Source organism: Malaclemys terrapin, chromosome 3 (assembly GCF_027887155.1).
Source record: "Malaclemys terrapin pileata isolate rMalTer1 chromosome 3, rMalTer1.hap1, whole genome shotgun sequence".
Lineage (NCBI taxonomy): Eukaryota > Metazoa > Chordata > Testudines > Emydidae > Malaclemys > Malaclemys terrapin.
This window is the reverse complement of record NC_071507.1, coordinates 45,573,012-45,583,215: the sequence shown is the minus strand read 5'-3', so window position 1 is coordinate 45,583,215 and position 10,204 is coordinate 45,573,012.

Below are 10,204 nucleotides of genomic sequence, written 5' to 3'. Positions count from 1 at the left end.
AGTAAGTGCTTGATCCTGCAAGGTGCTGAGCACTCTCAGCGCAATCCAGCAACGCATTTAAACATAAATACTGGGCCGCCCATGCTTAAAGTTAAGCAGCTGCTTAAGTGCTTTACTGAATCCGTGCCCGAATGCTCAGTCAGCATCTTGCAGGGTGAAGCCCTAAGAAATTTTCTTTTGTTTGCTGGTGAACAACAGCTGTTTGAAACCCATGTGATCTTGAAGAAGTGAAAACCATACTGGGCTCACTGAAGGGGGAAATAAAGGCTCCATGGCATGACATCTCTAATATTTTGCCATAGGTGAACATATGCACACACCTAAAGCTGAATATTCAATATCCCTCTGTTTTAATTAATCGTTATGATTGAGGAAATCCAAGATCCCATAGGGAAAGAATTGAGCTGGGACATCAAATTAGGAAAACGTGTTTTCAGAAATGAATAGAATGGTCTTCATTAATTCAATAATGACAGAAATATTTACAATGTAATTACATCCATTCTTTTCCTATTCAAATATTATTTTAAGGGATTCTTGGCATGGAAGAGACTTTCTTCAAAAATCCTGACCCAATGTCAGGAAGAGAACAGACCTAAGTCTCTTAATCTAATGGCTGTTACTGAGGGGTGACTACTTTAGCAATGCTCAGCTGAAAAATGAACTTTGCAATAAACGACCTTCACAGAAGAAGACTATTCATGTTAATTAGTAGCTCTTTTCAAACAGGATTCATATATGCATTAGGCCATGTCATTTTGAACAATGCCAGCATTGTAGTAAACATCAAGACAAGACTCAAGTATAGTTATCAACATTTTAGAAAACTCCAGTTAGGATTTTCCCTAAGATTAAAAGTTGCTGCTACTGATGTATTGCACAATGGTATCTCTCCTAATGGCTTTTAGCTTTTGCCACTGCCAACTTTTTATATTTAAAATCCATACAATTATGGACAATTTATAAGCATTATGAGGTTCTCTCTCTTTATTTCCCCCCCCATTGATTCTTACTGATTCAACCAGCTTTTATACCCAGCAAATCAAATGCATTTTGCTTGCAACACTACATTCATTCTCACATATCCCACTTTCTTCTTATTATTAGTATTACTTATTATGCATATTTAATTTAAGAATGCATTTTCTCCATTAAAAAATTAGAATATTTTGAAGTACTAGAAAGTGATTATTTGTGTTAGTTTCCTTTGCTTAACCATTCAACTGCGGATGTGGTCTTTCTAAAGTACATGCCTAAAGAGCATTGAAAATGGCAAAAGGAGAATGCCAAGGGGAAGAAAAATAACTAAATAAATTAATTCCCAGAATATAGGATATTATTTTTGCATATTTTGTCAAAATATACCTCCAGGGATAGTTTCAGCCTTTTAGAAATCTGTTATCTTGGCAGGACAAACTTACTACAACAAACCTGATATACAAACATGTTCTTAAGAGATACAACAAGACATAGGGGAAAATAAGGAAAGTATGTATTACTGATTCTGACTGAGTTTGGAGTCAGATTTATTGATTTATTTAATTTATTTATACAGTGTCTCTCTTGTTGCACATAAGCGCCATACAGCCAAACCCAAGTACAAATTGGTAATGAAAAAAAAATCCAACCAACCAACCAACCAAGTACAATGCAGACTTACATGGCATAAAAAAACACTTAACCCTCAAAAGGATCACTTCCCAACTAATTAGGGTATTAACAATAACTTTATTATGGAGGTAGCATTCTAAGACTCTGATTTATGAAAAGCATCATCTGTGTTCCAGAATAATCAGCTAACATGGACAAAATGAATACATATTCATTGTACCTATTATATCTACATTTTATATTGTGCATTTCGAGCCTTACTATTAATGTAACATAATTCCATTTAGCAAATAACATTGCTGCAGGATTAGCCTAACTGTAAGTACTTGCTACCACCAGTATTTTCATTTTTCTTGAATTTCTGAAAATTCAGTTGGTCTAATTTTAAGCTGAGCATCCTCTGGGAGAAAGGACACTTAAGCACACGCCTAACTGCAAGCATGTAAGCAGCCCCATTGCTGTACCTTGCTCTTCTTTGTTTGCCAAATGAAAATAATAATACTTCCTTTCTCTCCCCTTTGTTTATCTTGTCTATTTAAAGCTCTTTGGGGCAGGGATTGAGTCTTACTATGCATTTGTACCATGCCTAGCACAGGGGCGGGCAAACTTTTTGGCCTGAGGGCCGCATCGGGTTTCGGAAATTGTATGGAGGGCTGGTTAGGGGAGGCTGTGCCTCCCCAAACAGTCAGGCGTGGCCCGGCCCTCACCCTCTATCCCTCCCTGCTTCTCGCCCTCTGACCGCCTCCCCCAGGACTCCTGTCCCATCCAACCTCCCTCCTCCCCCCCCGTTCCCTGACATCCCCCCAGGACCCATGCCCCATCCACCCCCCTGCTCCCTTTCCCCTGACCGCCCCCAGAACCCCTGCCCCTGACTGCCCCCATCACCCCATCCAATCCCCCCTCTCCTTCCTGACTGCCCCCCTGGGACTCTTGCCCCCATTCAACCCCCCTGTTCCCCACCCTCTGACCGCCCTGATCCCTATCCACACCCCCGCCACCTGACCACCACCCTGAAATCCCCTGCCCTCTATCCACCCCCCCACACTCCCCACCCCCTTACCGCACTGCCTGGAGCACTGGTGGCTGGCAGCGCTAGAGCCATGCTGCCCAGAGCACCAGGACAGGTGCCCGGCTGGAGCCAGCCAGGCCACCTCGCAGCACAGAGCACTGGGTCAGGCTGGTCTCTGCAGCTGCGCTGCCCCAGGAGTTCACAGACCCGCTGCCCAGAGCATTGCGCCGGTGAGCTGGGGCGAGCTGAGGCTGCGGGGGAGGGGGAAAAGCAAGGGAGGGGCCAGGGGCTAGCCTCCCAGGGCAGGAGCTCAGGGGCCGGGCAGGAGAGTCCCGCAGGCCACATCTGGCCTGCGGGCTGTAGTTTGACCACCTCTGGACTAGCACAATGAGGGGCCATGGACACATTTGGCACTCGTCGGTGCTACCAAAATACAACAAATAAATACTATTACAACTAATAAGCACTGACTCTAATGGGAGCTGCAGGTGCTCAGCCTTTATGAAAACCATCTTAGATATGCCTAGTTTCTGGATAAGTTTTATTTTGATTTTCATTGGCCTCTGTTCCTCCCTCAACATTCCTGTCTTTAAAATACAAATCTCTAATTCTTTCACTCCAGTTGGGTCATAATGGGGATGGGCCCACATCAAAATCTTTCATCTTGACCCTACCCTGTCCAGCCTAAATTTGGATGGTTTGGATAAAATAAAACCCAGGACAGGGCAGAGCAGAGTCTAGCAACCAAGAAGGAAAGTTTGCTTCAGGTAGCTTCTGAGCAAACTCTCAACAAAAGATCCAGGAAGTCTTTTTCAAGCATAAAATTCCAAGAGTGCTGTGCTTATTGCATCAGCAGCCATCTTGTTCCTATTCTCTTGATGGGAAGAAGTCTACCCAAGAGCTTTTAGAATCACTACATAAGAAAAACAGATGGAGAATTTATCTATGCAAATAAATTCTCTGGATGGATGGATGGTCATTGTGGAGCAGCAACTGGATAAAGGTAAAAGCAATATGAAGAAACTTGCAAGCTTGCCCAGAGAGTGCAAAATAATAGTTTGCATTAGATTTAGATATGGGTATTTAATATAGGCAATAGGCAACATGTATAAAGCAAACAATTTTGAATCTCTATCAAGAGTGCTTTAAAAAGAAGCCAAAAAACATTCTTCTATATTTCTTTATCCTCCACCACTCCTATGCCCATATGGAACCCAACTGCTCATTTGTTTTAGGTGACGGAGTCATCTTTCCGATTCAGTGGCTAAACATTTAGAAGAAAGTTAGAGCTGGGCAAAGCTGGGGAATTGGGAAGTCTAAAAAATAGCTTAAGTTTGAGTTTTTCTTCCCTAACAGATTTTGGTTTAGTAACTCCAAACTCAGAAACGGAGGTAGCTTAAATCTAGTTCACATTTCATCTAAACACCCAACGTTTGGAGAAGAATAAGAGCAGAATTGGTTTTGGCTCATCTCTATTTCAAAAAGAGAGGAGCAAATGAAACGTGAAGGGCTCTTGGTTTGGCAACACCTCCTGGATGTCTCTTTTCTAATACTAAAACCAAGGGTGGGTCAAATCTGGGTCTCATTTAATTCACATCAAGACTTTGAGGGATCCAGATAAATGGTTCCATTTTTTGCCCATCTTTACAAATAACCTTGAGTATGTTTCAGCTGTTTCTCAAACAGCCTTTTAAAATCATGTATAATAATAACCTACGTCATATCAAAATATATTTAATATAAGTAAAATTTTCAAAAGCACCTACAAATTGAGGTAGCCAAAAATCACTAGTCATTTGTGAACATCTTGATCCATGGTGCTAGATGCCTTGAGGTACAATAGAAAGAGTACAGAGAGCCGATATATTAGAGCAGATAAGTAGCTTCTGATTTGATGTGAAATGTGCATTTCACAGACAAGAAACACAAACACCTTTCTACAAAGGTCTGCTGTCATTGATTCTTAAGTAGAAATCATTTTGCATCAAATACATATCAGGATTATGTATTATCTCATTGCATTCACAAGAGTGCTATTTGTTTCCCTGAAAACACATAGAATACAGGTCTTTGCCCCAAAGAGTTCACAGTATCAACAATGGCTTTGTCAGACAAGCAAGGATATAACAAAGGGCCATTAGAAAAGTGGGAGGAAAGACACGGGTTGTAGATATCTGATTGCTTGGCTGTACAGCTTAGGCAAACGGATGTCTTGATGTTATAGGTTGTTGCTGTTTTACTAAATGCAGACCCACCTGTTTTTAATCCCGTCACATCCAGAAGCACTGCCCACAGCATCCCATCCTGCTTATGTGCAGAGATCCATATAGGAGCTGAGCTGTGTGGCATACTGGGGATTTTCAAATCCTCTGGGCCAGGATCCCATAGAGCCTATAGTGCTGAGTGTCCACATCCCTTTTACAAATGGGACTTAGGCTCCTAAGTCACTTTGGGCCTTTGACATATTTTACCCTGATACCTTGTTGTTTTATAACAAAGCCATGACACCGTTGGGGCTAACCAGCCTGTACGTGGCTCCTGCTGAGGGGATGGTGCTGATGTCTTCTCAAGCCCTCTCCCCACTGCACAGCTGTGTAAGGGCTGACCTCAATCAAGTGCAAAGTGCTAAGGCCCAGTCTCCAAAAGCATTTAGGCACCTAACGCCCATTGAGTTCCATGGGAATTAGGTGCCTAAATACCTTTGAAGAGCTAAGCCGTCAGCCCCGCTCCTGTGACTGAACATGCCCAGAAGCATGGCTGTGCCTGTACAGAGCCTACGGGCACAGCAGTTTGCCTCTGCACTGTCAGTTGCAGGATAGGGACTAAATCAGTTCTGTTCTGAGGAACATACTGTTTGTGGTAGGGGAAAAAACCTCTATGTTTAAAAGTTGTGATCCAAACCACCAGAATGATCAATTTCAAAGGTAGGGTTGCCACTGCTGTCTTTAACCAGAGGGAGGGCAGTCCAGTGGCTAAGATACTAGCCTAGGACCTGGGTTTACTTCCCTGCTCTATCGGAGACTTCCTGTGTGTCCAACTCACTTAATGTCTCTGGGCCTCAGTTCTACGTCTGTAAAATGGGGTTGATAGCACAGCCCTGTTTGAGAGAGGGGAATATTTAGAAAAAAATGAAATTCTAAAAAATACCAAATTCCGTTGATTGAAAACTGTCATCTCCCAAAATAGCTCATGATTTTTTTTAAAACTTTGATAAAAATTATTTCTGTCTTGAACTATTGTTTGCTAAATTCCAATTCTGAATTAGCTTTTAAAGCAGAGACTCAGGGCTTTATTCTGCCACCCTTATTTACATGGGGTAAAATTTGGACTCCATTGAAATCAATGGATTTTTTTTGCCATTGATTTCAGTGGGGGGGCAAGGGGTCACCCATGGAGTAGTACTTTACTCAGTGAATAGCAGTCCCACTGATTTTTCTGCAGCCACACAAAGAAATATTCAGTGGGCCAGTTCCTTAGCTGGTGTACATTGTCTTTGCTCCATTGGCTTCAGTTTACATCTGCTGAGGATCTGCCCCAGTGTGAGTATGGATGACACGCTGAGGCACTCCAAAAACAGGGGTTTATAAGACAAGTACAGTCCCACTTTATCTATAGTTAGGGCCCTACCAAATTCATGTCCATTTTGGTAAATTTCACAGTCATAGGATTTAAAACATCTTAAATTTCACGGTTTCAGATATTTAAATCTGAACTTTCACAGTGTTGTAATTGTAGGGGTCCTGACCCAAAAAGAGGTCATGGGGGGAGTTGCAAGGCTATTGTAGGGTGGTTGCAGTATTGCCACCCTTACTACTGCGCTGTTGTGGGTGGCGGTGCTGTCTTCAGAGATGGGCAGCTGGAGAGAGGTGACTGCTGGCTGTGAGCCCAGCTCTGAAGGCAGCACCACTGCCAGCAGCAGCACAGAAGTGAGGGTGGCATGGTATGGTATTGCCACCCTTACTTATGTGTGTGCCACCACCGGAGGTAGGTCTGACCCGGACTCAGCAGCGGCCCATGAAGGGGAAAAGGAAGTCTTGTCCCTCTGAGGCCTGGCTGGGACTAGCAGCTGGAGCCCGGCGCACAGTAGGAGCCCCTGGCCAGGGCACCCCCAGCCCTGCTCCTCCCCAGCGCTGGGAGGTTAAAGGGGCCTTGGGCTGGCTGTGTGGGTGTGGTGGTGCACAACCACAGCACCCCCACTGACTACAGTGCCCACCCATATGGTTGGCCCTGCCCCCCCAAAAAAGTGACATCACCCTCCATACCATGTCACCCTCACTTCTGTGTTGCTGCTGGTGGTGGTGCTGCCTTCAGAGCTGGGTGCCCATCCAGCAGCCACTGCTCTCCGGCTGCCCAGTTTTGAAGGTAGTGCAGAAGTAAAAGTGGCAATACTGCGACCCCCCCCTACAATAGCCAGATTTCACAGGGGAGACCAGATTTCATGGTCAGTGATGCATTTTTCATGGCTGTGAATTTGGTAGGGCCCTATCTAAAGTGTTATACATATCACTGCTACCATCCTTTTAGTGGGCATAGAAAGTTGGGAACCAATTCTGCTGTCCAGGGGCGGCTCTATGTTTTTTGCCACCCCAAGCATGGCAATCAGGCTGTCTTCAGCGGCATGCCTGTGGGAGGTCCGCTGGTCATGCGGATTCGGCAGCGTTTCTGCGGGTGATCTGCTGGTCCCGCACCTTCGGCATGCCGCCGAAGGCTCCCTGACTGCTGCTGTCATGGGGACTGGCATGCTGCCCCCCGCGGCTGTCCCTACTCACTTGAGCAGTCCCATTGAGCTGGATCCTGTTCTTGGTAACACTGATGTAAATTCACTTAAACAGACTCACTCCAGATTAACACCAGTACAACTGAGATCAGACTTTGGCCCAAACTTATACACGCACGTCACACCTATTATACATATAGAGGAGGAAGTGACATGCTACAGCATTCTGTACTAGCTGGAGGTTCCTCAATGCTGAAGACTTTATGCTCAGGTATATCACATTTCTATAGTCTGGCTGAGAGGAGATGAAGGCATGAATAACTGAGGTCACATCACCATCTGCAGTGATGGGACACTTTTCTAGCCAGCTGGAGATGATAGAAATCATTACTATAAATGATGCTAAGGGAGCAGTGAGGAATCCAAGAATACTCCTAGACTACGGATTGAATTGACCAATTGAAGGTATGCAGCTCCAACCAACGGAGGCTGCACCATAGCTGCAAACTCTTATGCTTAGGGCACTTCATTTTCAATTTTTGCCAATTCCCTCCCCCACCCCCCCCCACCCCCCCCACCCCACCCCGCAAAATTCCCAGGTTTGACAATAACCATTCTTTGGGTTTAACCAACTTTCACCCAAATTTTTGAAGTGCCAGAACTCCCCAGACCTGGCTCCCCACTCCAGAAAGAGAGGGCAGCTTAATATCCCTTTGCAGAGCCCTGCTGGACAGCACCGTGCACCTGAGCGGAGGAGGGTAACGCTGGCTTGATAGCTGCTGCTCTGCAGTGGGGAAGTGAGACAGGCAGGAAGCTGATTCCTGGTAGGCGAAACCACCCAACCACTGCAGTGACAGGCCCTCAGGAAGATGGAGGCTCCCTCAGCTGCTACATTGCGAGTTCCAGGCACCCCATCCCACTCTCCTTTGTCTTCAATTTTGTTCATCCATTTTTAAAATTTTGGAATGAACACTGATAAATTCCAAGGAAATTTTAAACCAAATAACACACACACACCCCAAACCGAAGGGCCTGATGTATGTTGCATATCTCAATTTGGTTTTGTGTTCACTGTATGTGAAGGAGTCCTGTTTTTGCGATTCATTTTCCTTTGTGATCTGTCTGAATCCAATCAGAATGTTTTGTGCATTAGATGTTATAATTTTTGACATTCCACTTGATAAAATACACTTTACAGTTATGATTTTTAAAAACCTATGTCTTTATTTTAATAAAAGACAGCAAGGATTTAAAAAAATAATATTATAAATCAACCTTTGGCACCATTTAGGAGACCTATCACTTTTATGATGAACTGAAGCTCAAATTGGGTCTGTAACAAAGTAAAAGCAGATGGTACTTACAGCACAAACTGTTGCCCTTTAATAAAATGAGTCCGGATACAAGCATTTCTCAACTAGACTTCTTCACATCATAGGAGCTCGGGTGAGACTTTTACTATACAAAAATGATGCTCTTCACAAGAAAGAATTTTTTTCAAGTGTTTATTAAATGCATCTAGTTGCTGCATTTGACATAAAACAAAAACTATTTTGCTAATTACCAAGACATTAGCAGGATAAATTAGCTGGCTTAGTAGAATTGAATTTATACTCAAAACTTTATACAAAATCCTCTTGTTTCGCTAACCCATTAATAAGATCAGGAAAACAAAACAAAATGTAGATTAGGTTTGTCTTTCAGTTGTAGGCTCAATCCTGTTCAGTATCGAATACAGTAACATTCCTTATAACATAGTGCTTAAAAATGTAAGTCCTGGTTATGGTTCCATGTGTTTTCATGATAAATGATAACACCAAATTTTTAAATATTTGTGGCTCAATTAATTTATATTAAATTAATAACTTTTTCTAACATAAATTCCTCTGGAAACTTCATCCAGATAATGTCTATTACCAAATGCTCCCACTTCTCTATAGTTATGGAAGTATTTTGTGCAGATGTAAGATTTTCTTTAATATTTTTATATTCAGTAAAAGAATGGACAGGGGTCAAAGCAGGATTGATTTGAAGGAGTTAGATTTTTAAAATCCCTTTAAAAATCAGGACATAGCATACCACACTATTAAAATAAAATGCTTAAAAACGAAAAGTATTATGCACGCCACACAGTAGAAGATCAGATTTTTATTAATGCAAGTTTTAAATGCTGATTAATCCTCTTGAGAATCAGTTTCCCAAAGCTTTGGCCTGCATTCAAGTCTTTTTCAAAGGGGCACATCACTTCCATTATTCTGAATATTAATTGAACAACATTATAACTAAGGATACAAAGCAAGATTTAAAACATGATTACAGCTGTCATTGCTTACATCTAAATAAGTCTTTGGAAATTCAAGCTCGGGTAAAAACGTGGTAAATCTCTCTTATCAGAACAGTGGAGCTTTTCCCCTCCCCCACTTTTCGAAAACAAAAATGCTGTGCAGCGTATATTTGTGGGTTGATCTTAATAGATTCACACAAACTCCCCTCCATTGGAAAATGTGGATGTGTTTTGTCTGGCAATCTTATAATCATCCCAGAAGAGACATATTGTCTTTTATAGATGTTGGGGCGAATGGGATGCTATTGGGTTGAAAGACGAAGCAGTCCATGTACTTCCTTTTAAAAAGATTTCTTGTGTTTTGTTTGGAATAAGCATTTTAAAACCTCAATTCAACATATGTTTACATTTAAGCATCTGAGCAATCTCACACAATACTCGTGTGCTCAGGGCTGGATTAACTTATCATTGGACCCTAGGCAAACGTACACTTTTGGGTCCTACCTTCTCACGAATAACAAAAAACAGCTGTGGATATCCTGGGATCGGCTGCTCATCCTGCTACTGCTTGGAGGGACAGCTG